The sequence below is a fragment of the Aulonocara sp. 'chitande type north' Nkhata Bay genome, linkage group LG5 (assembly GCF_057382095.1).
Source record: "Aulonocara sp. 'chitande type north' Nkhata Bay isolate Kocher_YH1m ecotype deep benthic linkage group LG5, A_spYH_male_GT1.1, whole genome shotgun sequence".
Lineage (NCBI taxonomy): Eukaryota > Metazoa > Chordata > Actinopteri > Cichliformes > Cichlidae > Aulonocara > Aulonocara sp. 'chitande type north' Nkhata Bay.
The window spans coordinates 774,090-787,115 of NC_141348.1; the positions used below are offsets into that span (position 1 = coordinate 774,090).

Below are 13,026 nucleotides of genomic sequence, written 5' to 3' on the forward strand. Positions count from 1 at the left end.
GCTGTGGCCATGTACAACACACCAGGCCCTGTGCTGGTTCCTGAGGCCAACTTCAACAATCCAGGACCTGTGCTGTTGGATAAATGCTAAACTGAGCCTTTGGGTTAGGGTATTATGCAAACATGCAGGTAGGGTTATAGGATTGTCTTCGTGACTTCAGGTACTTGCCACCTAATCACTTGAATCCATAAATTGAGACATTGTGCTGGGGCCAGCAGCTTACGGCCATACCACCCTGAGCACGCCCGACCTCGTCTGATCTCGGAAGCTAAGCAGGGCTGGGCTTGGTTAGTACTTGGATGGGGGAATACCTGGTGCTGTAAGCCTTTCTTTTTCATGTCATTGAACCGCTTTTGATCCAGAGAAGGGGTGTATTAAAAGACCAGAAGCAGCTCCCCATTAATGAGGGCACATTAACGACATTGCTTTTGGCTGTTTTCCAATGTCTTGTGCTGCTAGCTGATGCAACCTACACCACACAAGGGCCTGAGGGACCGGCTGGGGCCACTTACACCACATCAGGGCCTGTGGCTGCTGGCTGAGGCCACTTACACCACACCAGGGCCTGTGGCTGCTGGCTGAGGCCACCTACACCACACCAGGGCCTTAGTTGCTATTGAGGCCAATTACACCACACCAGGGTCTGTGGCTCTTGCTCAGGCCACTTACACCACACCAGGGCCTGTGGCACTGGCTGAGGCCACTTACACCACACCAGGGCCTTAGTTGCTATTGAGGCCAATTACACCACACAAGGGCCTGTGGCTGCTGGCTGAGGCCACCTACACCACACCAGGGCCTGTGGCTGCTGGCTGAGGCCACTTACACCACACCAGGGCCCTTTTGCTGCTGGCTGAGGCCACTTACACCACACCAGTGCCTGTGGCTTCTGGCTGAGGCGACTTACACCACACCAGGGCCTGTGGTGCTTGCTGTGGCCATGTACAACACACCAGGCCCTGTGCTGGTTCCTGAGGCCAACTTCAACAATCCAGGACCTGTGCTGTTGGATAAATGCTAAACTGAGCCTTTGGGTTAGGGTATTATGCAAACATGCAGGTAGGGTTATAGGATTGTCTTCGTGACTTCAGGTACTTGCCACCTAATCACTTGAATCCATAAATTGAGACATTGTGCTGGGGCCAGCAGCTTACGGCCATACCACCCTGAGCACGCCCGACCTCGTCTGATCTCGGAAGCTAAGCAGGGCTGGGCTTGGTTAGTACTTGGATGGGAGACTGCCTGGGAATACCTGGTGCTGTAAGCCTTTGATTTTCATGTCATTGAACCGCTTTTGATCCAGAGAAGGGGTGTATTAAAAGACCAAAAGCAGCTGCCCATTAATGAGGGCACATTAACGACACTGCTTTTGGCTCTTTTCCAATGTCTTGTGCTGCTAGCTGATGCAACCTACACCACACAAGGGCCTGAGTGACCGGCTGGGGCCACTTACACCACATCAGGGCCTGTGGCTCTGGCTGAGGCCACTTTCACCACACCAGGGCCTGTGGCTGCTGGCTGAGGCCACCTACACCACACCAGGGCATTAGTTGCTATTGAGGCCAATTACACCACACCAGGGTCTGTGGCTCTTGCTCAGGCCACTTACACCACACCAGGGCCTGTGGCTCTTGCTCAGGCCACTTACACCACACCAGGGCCTGTGGCTGCTGGCTTAGGCCACCTACACCACACCAGGGCATTAGTTGCTATTGAGGCCAATTACACCACACCAGGGTCTGTGGCTCTTGCTCAGGCCACTTACACCACACCAGGGCCTGTGGCTCTTGCTCAGGCCACTTACACCACACCAGGGCCTGTGGCACTGGCTGAGGCCACTTACACCACACCAGGGCCTGTGGCTGCTGGCTGAGGCCACTTACACCACACCAGGGCCTGTGGCTGCTGGCTGAGGCCACTTACACCACACCAGGGCCTGTGGCTGGTGGCTGAGGCCACCTACACCACACCAGGGCCTGTGGCTGCTGGCTGAGGCGACTTACACCACACCAGGGCCCTTTTGCTGCTGGCTGAGGCCACTTACACCACACCAGTGCCTGTGGCTTCTGTCTGAGGCGACTTACACCACACCAGGGCCTGTGGCTGCTGGCTGAGGCCAATTACACCACACCAGGGTCTGTGGCTCTTGCTCAGACCACTTACACCACACCAGGGCCTGTGGCACTGGCTGAGGCCACTTACACCACACCAGGGCCTGTGGCTGCTGGCTGAGGCCACTTACACCACACCAGGGCCTGTGGCTGCTGGCTGAGGCCACCTACACCACACCAGGGCCTGTGGCTGCTGGCTGAGGCGACTTACACCACACCAGGGCCCTTTTGCTGCTGGCTGAGGCCACCTACACCACACCAGGGCCTGTGGCTTCTGGCTGAGGCGACTTACACCACACCAGGGCCTGTGGCTGCTGGCTGAGGCCACTTACACCACACCAAGGCCTGTGGCTCTTGCTCAGGCCACTCACATCACACCAGGGCCTGTGCTGCTAGCTGAGGCCACTTACACCAAACCAGGGCCTGTGGCTGCTTGCTGAGGCCATCTTCACCAAACCAGGCCCTGTGCTGCTTGCTGTGGCCATGTAAAACACACCAGGTCCTGTGCTGGTTCTTGAGGCCATCTTCAACAATCCAGGGCCTGTGCTGTTGGATAAATGCCAAACTGAGCCTTTTGGTTAGGGTATTATGCAAACATGCAGGTATGGTTATAGGATTGTCTTCGTAACTTCAGGTACTTGCCACCTAATCACTTGAATCCATAAATTGAGACATTGTGCTGGGGCCAGCAGCTTACGGCCATACCACCCTGAGCACGCCCGACCTCGTCTGATCTCGGAAGCTAAGCAGGGCTGGGCTTGGTTAGTACTTGGATGGGAGACTGCCTGGGAATACCTGGTGCTGTAAGCCTTTCATTTTCATGTCATTGAACCGCTTTTGATCCAGAGAAGGGGTGTATTAAAAGACCAGAAGCAGCTCCCCATTAATGAGGGCACATTAACGACATTGCTTTTGGCTGTTTTCCAATGTCTTGTGCTGCTAGCTGATGCCACCTACACCACACCAGGGCCTGAGTGACCGGCTGGGGCCACTTACACCACATCAGGGCCTGTTGCTCTGGCTGAGGCCACTTACACCACACCAGGGCCTGTGGCTGCTGGCTGAGGCCACTTACACCACACCAGGGCCTGTGGCTGCTGGCTGAGGCCACCTACACCACACCAGGGCCTTAGTTGCTATTGAGGCCAATTACACCACACCAGGGTATGTGGCTCTTGCTCAGGCCACTTACACCACACCAGGGCCTTAGTTGCTATTGAGGCCAATTACACCACACCAGGGCCTGTGGCACTGGCTGAGGCCACTTACACCACACCAGGGCCTGTGGCTGCTGGTAGAGGCCACTTACACCACACAAGGGCCTGTGGCTGCTGGCTGAGGCCACCTACACCACACCAGGGCCTTAGTTGCTATTGAGGCCAATTACACCACACCAGGGTCTTTGGCTCTTGCTCAGGCCACTTACACCACACCAGGGCCTGTGGCACTGGCTGAGGCCACTTACACCACACCAGGGCCTTATTTGCTATTGAGGCCACTTACACCACACCAGGGCCTGTGGCTCTTGCTCAGGCCACTTACACCACACCAGGGCCTGTGGCTCTTGCTCAGGCCACTCACATCACACCAGGCCCTGCGCTTCTGGCCGAGGCCATCTTCACCAAACCAGGCCCTGTGCTGCTAGCTGTGGCCATGTACAACACACCAGGCCCTGTGCTGGTTCCTGAGGCCATCTTCAACAATCCAGGGCCTGTGCTGTTGGATAAATGCTAAACTGAGCCTTTGGGTTAGGGTATTATGCAAACATGAAGGTAGGGTTATAGGATTGTCTTCGTAACTTCAGGTACTTGCCACCTAATCACCTGAATCCATAAATTGAGACATTGTGCTGGGGCCAGCAGCTTACGGCCAGCAGCTTACGGCCATACCACCCTGAGCACGCCCGACCTCGTCTGATCTCGGAAGCTGACCAGGGCTGGGCTTGGTTAGTACTTGGATGGGAGACTGCCTGGGAATACCTGGTGCTGTAAGCCTTTCATGTCATTGAACCACTTTTGATCCAGAGAAGGGGTGTATTAAAAGACCAAAAGCAGCTGCCCATTAATGAGGGCACATTAACGACATTGCTTTTGGCTGTTTTCCAATGTCTTGTGCTGCTAGCTGATGCCACCTACACCACACCAGGGCCTGAGTGACCGGCTGGGGCCACTTACACCACATCAGGGCCTGTGGCTCTGGCTGAGGCCACTTACACCACACCAGGGCCTGTGGCTGCTGGCTGAGGCCACTTACACCACACCAGGGCCTGTGGCTGCTGGCTGAGGCCACTTACACCACACCAGGGCCTTAGTTGCTATTGAGGCCAATTACACCACACCATGGTCTGTGGCTCTTGCTCAGGCCACTTACACCACACCAGGGCCTGTGGCACTGGCTGAGGCCACTTACACCACACCAGGGCCTGTGGCTGCTGGCTGAGGCCACTTACACCACACAAGGGCTTGTGGCTGCTGGCTGAGGCCACCTACACCACACCAGGGCCTGTGGCTGCTGGCTGAGGCCACCTACACCACACCAGGGCCTGTGGCTGCTGGCTGAGGCCACTTACACCACACCAGGGCCTTAGTTGCTATTGAGGCCAATTACACCACACCATGGTCTGTGGCTCTTGCTCAGCCCACTTACACCACACCAGGGCCTGTGGCACTGGCTGAGGCCACTTACACCACACCAGGGCCTGTGGCTGCTGGCTGAGGCCACCTACACCACACCAGGGCCTGTGGCTGCTGGCTGAGGCGACTTACACCACACCAGGGCCCTTTTGCTGCTGGCTGAGGCCACTTACACCACACCAGTGCCTGTGGCTTCTGGCTGAGGCGACTTACACCACACCAGGGCCTGTGGCTGCTGGCTGAGGCCACTTACACCACACCAGGGCCTGTGGCTCTTGCTCAGGCCACTCACATCACACCAGGCCCTGCGCTTCTGGCCGAGGCCATCTTCACCAAACCAGGCCCTGTGGTTCTTGCTCAGGCCACTTACACCACACCAGGGCCTGTGGCTCTGGCTTAGGCCAATTACACCACACCAGGGTCTGTGGCTCTTGCTGAGGCCACTTACACCACACCAGGGCCTGTGGCTGCTGGCTGAGGCCACTTACACCACACCAGGAACTGTGGCTGCTGGCTGAGACCACCTACACCACACCAGGGCCTGTGGCTGCTTGCTGAGGCGACTTACACCACACCACGGCCTGTTGCTGCTGGCTGAGGCCACTTACACCACACCAGTGCCTGTGGCTTCTGGCTGAGGCGACTTACACCACACCAGGGCCTGTTGCTGCTGGCTGAGGCCACTTACACCACACCAGGGCCTGTGGCTGCTGGCTCAGGCCACTCATATCAAACCAGGTCCTGTGCTTCTGGCCGAGGCCATCTTCACCAAACCAGGCCCTGTGCTGCTAGCTGAGGCGACTTACACCACATCAGGGCCTGTGGCTCTGGCTGAGGCCACTTACACCACACCAGGGCCTGTGGCTGCTGGCTGAGGCCAGTTACACCACACCAGGGCCTGTGGCTGCTGGCTGAGGCCACATACACCACACCAGGGCCTTAGTTGCTATTGAGGCCTATTACACCACACCAGGGTCTGTGGCTCTTGCTCAGGCCACTCACATCACACCAGGCCCTGCGCTTCTGGCCACTTACACCACACCAGGGCCTGTGGCTGCTGGCTGAGGCCACTTACACCATACCAGGGCCTGTGGCTGTTGGCTGAGGCCACTTACACCACACCAGGGCCTTAGTTGCTATTGAGGCCACTTACACCACACCAGGGCCTGTGGCTCTGGCTGAGGCCACTTACACCACACCAGGGCCTTATTTGCTATTCAGGCCAGTTACACCACACCAGGGCCTGTGGCTCTGGCTCAGGCCACTTACACCACACCAGGGCCTGTGGCTGCTGGCTGATTCCACTTACACCACACCAGGGCCTGTGGCTCTTGCTCAGGCCACTCATATCACACCAGGCCCTGTGCTTCTGGCTGAGGCCATCTTCACCAAACCAGGCCCTGTGCTGCTTGCTGTGGCCATCTTCAACAATCCAGGGCCTGTGCTGTTGGATAAATGCCAAACTGAGCCTTTGGGTTAGGGTATTATGCAAACATGCAGGTATGGTTATAGGATTGTCTTCGTAACTTCAGGTACTTGCCACCTAATCACTTGAATCCATAAATTGAGACATTGTGCTGGGGCCAGCAGCTTACGGCCATACCACCCTAAGCACGCCCGACCTCGTCTGATCTCGGAAGCTAAGCAGGGCTGGGCTTGGTTAGTACTTGGATGGGAGACTGCCTGGGAAAACCTGGTGCTGTAAGGCTTTCATTTTCATGTCATTGAACCGCTTTTGATCCAGAGAAGGGGTGTATTAAAAGACCAAAAGCAGCTCCCCATTAATGAGGGCACATTAACGACATTGCTTTTGGCTCTTTTCCAATGTCTTGTGCTGCTAGCTGATGCCACCTACACCACACCAGGGCCTGAGTGACCGGCTGGGGCCACTTACACCACATCAGGGTCTGTTGCTCTGGCTGAGGCCAGTTACACCACAACAGGGCCTGTGGCTGCTGGCTGAGGCCACATACACCACACCAGGGCCTTAGTTGCTATTGAGGCCATTTACACCACACCAGGGTCTGTGGCTCTTGCTCAGGCCACTTACACCACACCAGGGCCTGTGGCACTGGCTCAGGCCGCTTAGACCACACCAGGGCCTTAGTTGCTATTGAGGCCACTTACACCACACCAGGGCCTGTGGCTGCTGGCTGAGGCCACCTACACCACACCAGGGCCTGTGGCTGCTGGCTGAGGCCACTTACACCACACCAGGGCCTGTGGCTGCTGGCTGAGGCCACTTACACCACACCAGAGCCTGTGGCTGCTGGCTGAAGCCACTTAAACCACACAAGGGCCTTAGTTGCTAATGAGGCCAATTACACCACACCATAGTCTGTGGCTGCTGGCTGAGGCCACTTACACCACACAAGGGCTTGTGGCTGCTGGCTGAGGCCACCTACACCACACCAGGGCCTGTGGCTGCTGGCTGAGGCCACCTACACCACACCAGGGCCTGTGGCTCTTGCTCAGGCCACTTACACCACACCAGGGCCTGTGGCTCTTGCTCGGGCCACTTACACCACACCAGGGCCTGTGGCTCTTGCTCAGGCCACTCATATCACACCAGGCCCTGTGCTTCTGGCTGAGGCCACTTAGACCACACCAGGGCCTGTGGCTGCTGGCTGAGGCCACTTACACCACACCAGGGCCTGTGGCTGCTGGCTGAGGCCATCTACACCACACCAGGGCCTGTGGCTGCTGGCTGAGGCGACCTACACCACACCAGGGCCCTTTTGCTGCTGGCTGAGGCCACTTACACCACACCAGTGCCTGTGGCTTCTGGCTGAGGCGACTTACACCACACCAGGGCCTGTGGCTGCTGGCTGAGGCCACTTACACCACACCAGGGCCTGTGGCTCTTGCTCAGGCCACTCACATCACACCAGGCCCTGCGCTTCTGGCCGAGGCCATCTTCACCAAACCAGGCCCTGTGGCTCTTGCTCAGGCCACTTACACCACACCAGGGCCTGTGGCACTTGCTCAGGCCACTTACACCACACCAGGGCCCTTTTGCTGCTGGCTGAGGCCACTTACACCACACCAGGGCCTGTGGCTCTTACTCAGGCCACTTACACCACACCAGGGCCTGTGGCACTGGCTGAGGCCACTTAGACCACACCAGGGCCTGTGGCTGCTGGCTGAGGCCACTTACACCACACCAGGGCCTGTGGCTGCTGGCTGAGGCCACTTACACCACACCAGGGCCTTAGTTGCTATTGAGGCCAATTACACCACACCAGGGTCTGTGGCTCTTGCTCAGGCCACTCACATCACACCAGGCCCTGCGCTTCTGGCCGAGGCCATCTTCACCAAACCAGGCCCTGTGGCTCTTGCTCAGGCCACTTACACCACACCAGGGCCTGTGGCACTTGCTCAGGCCACTTACACCACACCAGGGCCTGTGGCTGCTGGCTGAGGCCACTTACACCACACCAGGGCCTGTGGCTCTTACTCAGGCCACTTACACCACACCAGGGCCTTAGTTGCTATTGAGGCCAATTACACCACACCAGGGCCCGTGGCTGCTGGCTGAGGTGACTTACACCACACCAGGGCCCTTTTGCTGCTGGCTGAGGCCACTTACACCACACCAGTGCCTGTGGCTTCTGGCTGAGGTGACTTACACCACACCAGGGCCTGTGGCTGCTGGCTGAGGCCACTTACACCACACCAGGGCCTGTGGCTCTTGCTCAGGCCACTCACATCACACCAGGCCCTGCGCTTCTGGCCGAGGCCATCTTCACCAAACCAGGCCCTGTGGCTCTTGCTCAGGCCACTTACACCACACCAGGGCCTTATTTGCTATTGAGGCCACTTACACCACACCAGGGCCTGTGGCTCTGGCTTTGGCCACTTACACCACACCAGGGCCTGTGGCACTTGCTCAGGCCACTTACACCACACCAGGGCCTGTGGCTGCTGGCTGAGGCCACTTACACCACACCAGGGCCTGTGGCTCTTACTCAGGCCACTTACACCACACCAGGGCCTGTGGCACTGGCTGAGGCCACTTAGACCACACCAGGGCCTGTGGCTGCTGGCTGAGGCCACTTACACCACACCAGGGCCTGTGGCTGCTGGCTGAGGCCACTTAAACCACACCAGGGCCTGTGGCTGCTGGCTGAGGCCACTTACACCAAACCAGGGCCTGTGGCTGCTTGCTGAGGCCATCTTCACCAAACCAGGCCCCGTGCTGCTTGCTGTGGCCATGTAAAACACACCAGGTCCTGTGCTGGTTCTTGAGGCCATCTTCAACAATCCAGGGCCTGTGCTGTGGGATAAATGCCAAACTGAGCCTTTGGGTTAGGGTATTATGCAAACATGCAGGTATGGTTATAGGATTGTCTTCGTAACTTCAGGTACTTGCCACCTAATCACTTGAATTCATAAATTGAGACATTGTGCTGGGGCCAGCAGCTTACGGCCATACCACCCTGAGCACGCCCGACCTCGTCTGATCTCGGAAGCTAAGCAGGGCTGGGCTTGGTTAGTACTTGGATGGGAGACTGCCTGGGAATACCTGGTGCTGTAAGCCTTTCATTTTCATGTCATTGAACCGCTTTTGATCCAGAGAAGGGGTGTATTAAAAGACCAAAAGCATCTGCCCATTAATGAGGGCACATTAACGACATTGCTTTTGGCTCTTTTCCAATGTCTTGTGCTGCTAGCTGATGCAACCTACACCACACAAGGGCCTGAGTGACCGGCTGGGGCCACTTACACCACATCAGGGCCTGTGGCTCTGGCTGAGGCCACTTACACCACACCAGGGCCTGTGGCTGCTGGCTGAGGCCACTTACACCACACCAGGGCCTGTGGCTGCTGGCTGAGGCCACCTACACCACACCAGGGCATTAGTTGCTATTGAGGCCAATTACACCACACCAGGGTCTGTGGCTCTTGCTCAGGCCACTTACACCACACCAGGGCCTGTGGCCCTTGCTCAGGCCACTTACACCACACCAGGGCCTGTGGCACTGGCTGAGGCCACTTACACCACACCAGGGCCTGTGGCTGCTGGCTGAGGCCACTTACACCACACCAGGGCCTGTGGCTGCTGGCTGAGGCCACTTATACCACACCAGGGCCTGTGGCTGCTGGCTGAGGCCACCTACACCACACCAGGGCCGGTGGCTGCTGGCTGAGGCGACTTACACCACACCAGGGCCCTTTTGCAGCTGGCTGAGGCCACTTACACCACACCAGTACCTGTGGCTTCTGGCTGAGGCGACTTACACCACACCAGGGCCTGTGGCTGCTGGCTGAGGCCAATTACACCACACCAGGGCCTGTGGCTGCTGGCTGAGGCCACTTACACCACACCAAGGCCTGTGGCTCTTGCTCAGGCCACTCACATCACACCAGGCCCTGCGCTTCTGGCCGAGGCCATCTTCACCAAACCAGGCCCTGTGCTGCTTGCTGTAGCCATGTACAACACACCAGGCCCTGTGCTGGTTCCTGAGGCCATCTTCAACAATCCAGGGCCTGTGCTGTTGGATAAATGCCAAACTGAGCCTTTGGGTTAGGGTATTATGCAAACATGCAGGTATGGTTATAGGATTATCTTCGTAACTTCAGGTACTTGCCACCTAATCACTTGAATCCATAAATTGAGACATTGTGCTGGGCCCAGCAGCTTACGGCCATACCACCCTGAGCACACCCGACCTCGTCTGATCTCGGAAGCTAAGCAGGGCTGGGCTTGGTTAGTACTTGGATGGGAGACTGCCTGGGAATACCTGGTGCTGTCAGTCTTTCATTTTCATGTCATTGAACCGCTTTTGATCCAGAGAAGGGGTGTATTAAAAGACCAAAAGCAGCTGCCCATTAATGAGGGCACATTAACGACATTGCTTTTGGCTCTTTTCCAATGTCTTGTGCTGCTAGCTGATGCCACCTACACCACACCAGGGCCTGAGTGACCGGCTGGGGCCACTTACACCACATCAGGGCCTGTGGCTGCTGGCTGAGGCCAGTTACACCACACCAGAGCCTGTGGCTGCTGGCTGAGGCCACTTACACCACACCAGGGCCTTAGTTGCTATTGAGGCCACTTACACCACACCAGGGCCTGTGGCTGCTGGCTGAGGCCAGTTACACCACACCAGGGCCTGTGGCTGCTGGCTGAGGCCACATACACCACACCAGGGCCTTAGTTGCTATTGAGGCCATTTACACCACACCAGGGTCTGTGGCTCTTGCTCAGGCCACTTACACCACACCAGGGCCTGTGGCACTGGCTGAGGCCACTTAGACCACACCAGGGCCTGTGGCTGCAGGCTGAGGCCACCTACACCACACCAGGGCCTGTGGCTGCTGGCTGAGGCGACTTACACCACACCAGGGCCTGTTGCTGCTGGCTGAGGCCACTTACACCACACCAGGGACTGTGGCTTCTGGCTGAGGTGACTTACACCACACCAGGGCCTGTGGCGGCTGGCTGAGGCCACTTACACCACACCAGGGCCTGTGGCGGCTGGCTGAGGCCACCTACACCACACCAGGGCCTGTGGCTCTGGCTGAGGCCAATTACACCACACCAGGGTCTGTGGCTCTGGCTGAGGCCACTTACACCACATCAGGGCCTTATTTGCTATTGAGGCCAGTTACACCACACCAGGGCCTGTGGCTCTGGCTGAGGCCACTTACACCACATCAGGGCCTGTGGCTCTGGCTGAGGCCAATTACACCACACCAGGGTCTGTGGCTCTTGCTGAGGCCACTTAGACCACACCAGGGCCTGTGGCTGCTGGCTGAGGCCACTTACACCATACCAGGGCCTGTGGCTGCTGGCTGAGGCCACCTACACCACACCAGGGCCTGTGGCTGCTTGCTGAGGCGACTTACACCACACCAGGGCCTGTTGCTGCTGGCTGAGGCCACTTACACCACACCAGTGCCTGTGGCTTCTGGCTGAGGCGACTTACACCACATCAGGGCCTGTGGCTCTGGCTGAGGCCACTTACACCACACCAGGGCCTGTGGCTGCTGGCTGAGGCCAGTTACACCACACCAGGGCCTGTGGCTGCTGGCTGAGGCCACATACACCACACCAGGGCCTTAGTTGCTATTGAGGCCAATTACACCACACCAGGGTCTGTGGCTCTTGCTCAGGCCACTCACATCACACCAGGCCCTGCGCTTCTGGCCACTTACACCACACCAGGGCCTGTGGCTGCTGGCTGAGGCCACTTACACCATACCAGGGCCTGTGGCTGCTGGCTGAGGCGACTTACACCACACCAGAGCCTGTGGCTGCTGGCTGAGGCCACCTACACCACACCAGGGCCTGTGACTGCTGGCTGAGGCCACTTACACCACACCAGGGCCTTAGTTGCTATTGAGGCCACTTACACCACACCAGGGCCTGTGGCTCTGGCTGAGGCCACTTACACCACATCAGGGCCTTATTTGCTATTGAGGCCAGTTACACCACACCAGGGCCTGTGGCTCTGGCTGAGGCCACTTACACCACACCAGGGCCTGTGGCTTCTGGCTGATTCCACTTACACCACACCAGGGCCTGTGGCTCTTGCTAAGGCCACTCATATCACACCAGGCCCTGTGCTTCTGGCCGAGGCCATCTTCACCAAACCAGGCCCTGTGCTGCTTGCTGTGGCCATGTACAACACACCAGGCCCTGTGCTGGTTCCTGAGGCCAACTTCAACAATCCAGGACCTGTGCTGTTGGATAAATGCTAAACTGAGCCTTTGGGTTAGGGTATTATGCAAACATGCAGGTAGGGTTATAGGATTGTCTTCGTGACTTCAGGTACTTGCCACCTAATCACTTGAATCCATAAATTGAGACATTGTGCTGGGGCCAGCAGCTTACGGCCATACCACCCTGAGCACGCCCGACCTCGTCTGATCTCGGAAGCTAAGCAGGGCTGGGCTTGGTTAGTACTTGGATGGGGGAATACCTGGTGCTGTAAGCCTTTCTTTTTCATGTCATTGAACCGCTTTTGATCCAGAGAAGGGGTGTATTAAAAGACCAGAAGCAGCTCCCCATTAATGAGGGCACATTAACGACATTGCTTTTGGCTGTTTTCCAATGTCTTGTGCTGCTAGCTGATGCAACCTACACCACACAAGGGCCTGAGGGACCGGCTGGGGCCACTTACACCACATCAGGGCCTGTGGCTGCTGGCTGAGGCCACTTACACCACACCAGGGCCTGTGGCTGCTGGCTGAGGCCACCTACACCACACCAGGGCCTTAGTTGCTATTGAGGCCAATTACACCACACCAGGGTCTGTGGCTCTTGCTCAGGCCAC

General features: G+C 57.6%; 4 non-coding genes and 4 pseudogenes across 4 annotated transcripts; all 8 read left to right on the forward strand.

Moving 5' to 3' along the window:
• The first annotated feature begins 217 nt into the window (after positions 1-217).
• Positions 218-326, forward strand: LOC147329234 (5S ribosomal RNA; annotated as a pseudogene).
• An 822-nt stretch (positions 327-1,148) lies between these two features.
• LOC147329235 (5S ribosomal RNA) lies at positions 1,149-1,267 on the forward strand. Its single transcript, XR_015129419.1, has one exon. It is a non-coding gene; the product is annotated as a 5S ribosomal RNA (ribosomal RNA).
• A 1,535-nt stretch (positions 1,268-2,802) lies between these two features.
• Positions 2,803-2,921, forward strand: LOC147329236 (5S ribosomal RNA). The gene has a single exon (XR_015129420.1). It is a non-coding gene; the product is annotated as a 5S ribosomal RNA (ribosomal RNA).
• A 1,065-nt stretch (positions 2,922-3,986) lies between these two features.
• Positions 3,987-4,105, forward strand: LOC147329237 (5S ribosomal RNA; annotated as a pseudogene).
• Positions 4,106-6,333: 2,228 nt separating this feature from the next.
• LOC147329238 (5S ribosomal RNA) lies at positions 6,334-6,452 on the forward strand (annotated as a pseudogene).
• A 2,713-nt stretch (positions 6,453-9,165) lies between these two features.
• LOC147329239 (5S ribosomal RNA) lies at positions 9,166-9,284 on the forward strand. Its single transcript, XR_015129421.1, has one exon. It is a non-coding gene; the product is annotated as a 5S ribosomal RNA (ribosomal RNA).
• A 1,100-nt stretch (positions 9,285-10,384) lies between these two features.
• On the forward strand, positions 10,385-10,503 carry LOC147329240 (5S ribosomal RNA). The gene has a single exon (XR_015129729.1). It is a non-coding gene; the product is annotated as a 5S ribosomal RNA (ribosomal RNA).
• A 2,075-nt stretch (positions 10,504-12,578) lies between these two features.
• Positions 12,579-12,687, forward strand: LOC147329241 (5S ribosomal RNA; annotated as a pseudogene).
• The last annotated feature ends 339 nt before the right edge of the window (positions 12,688-13,026 follow it).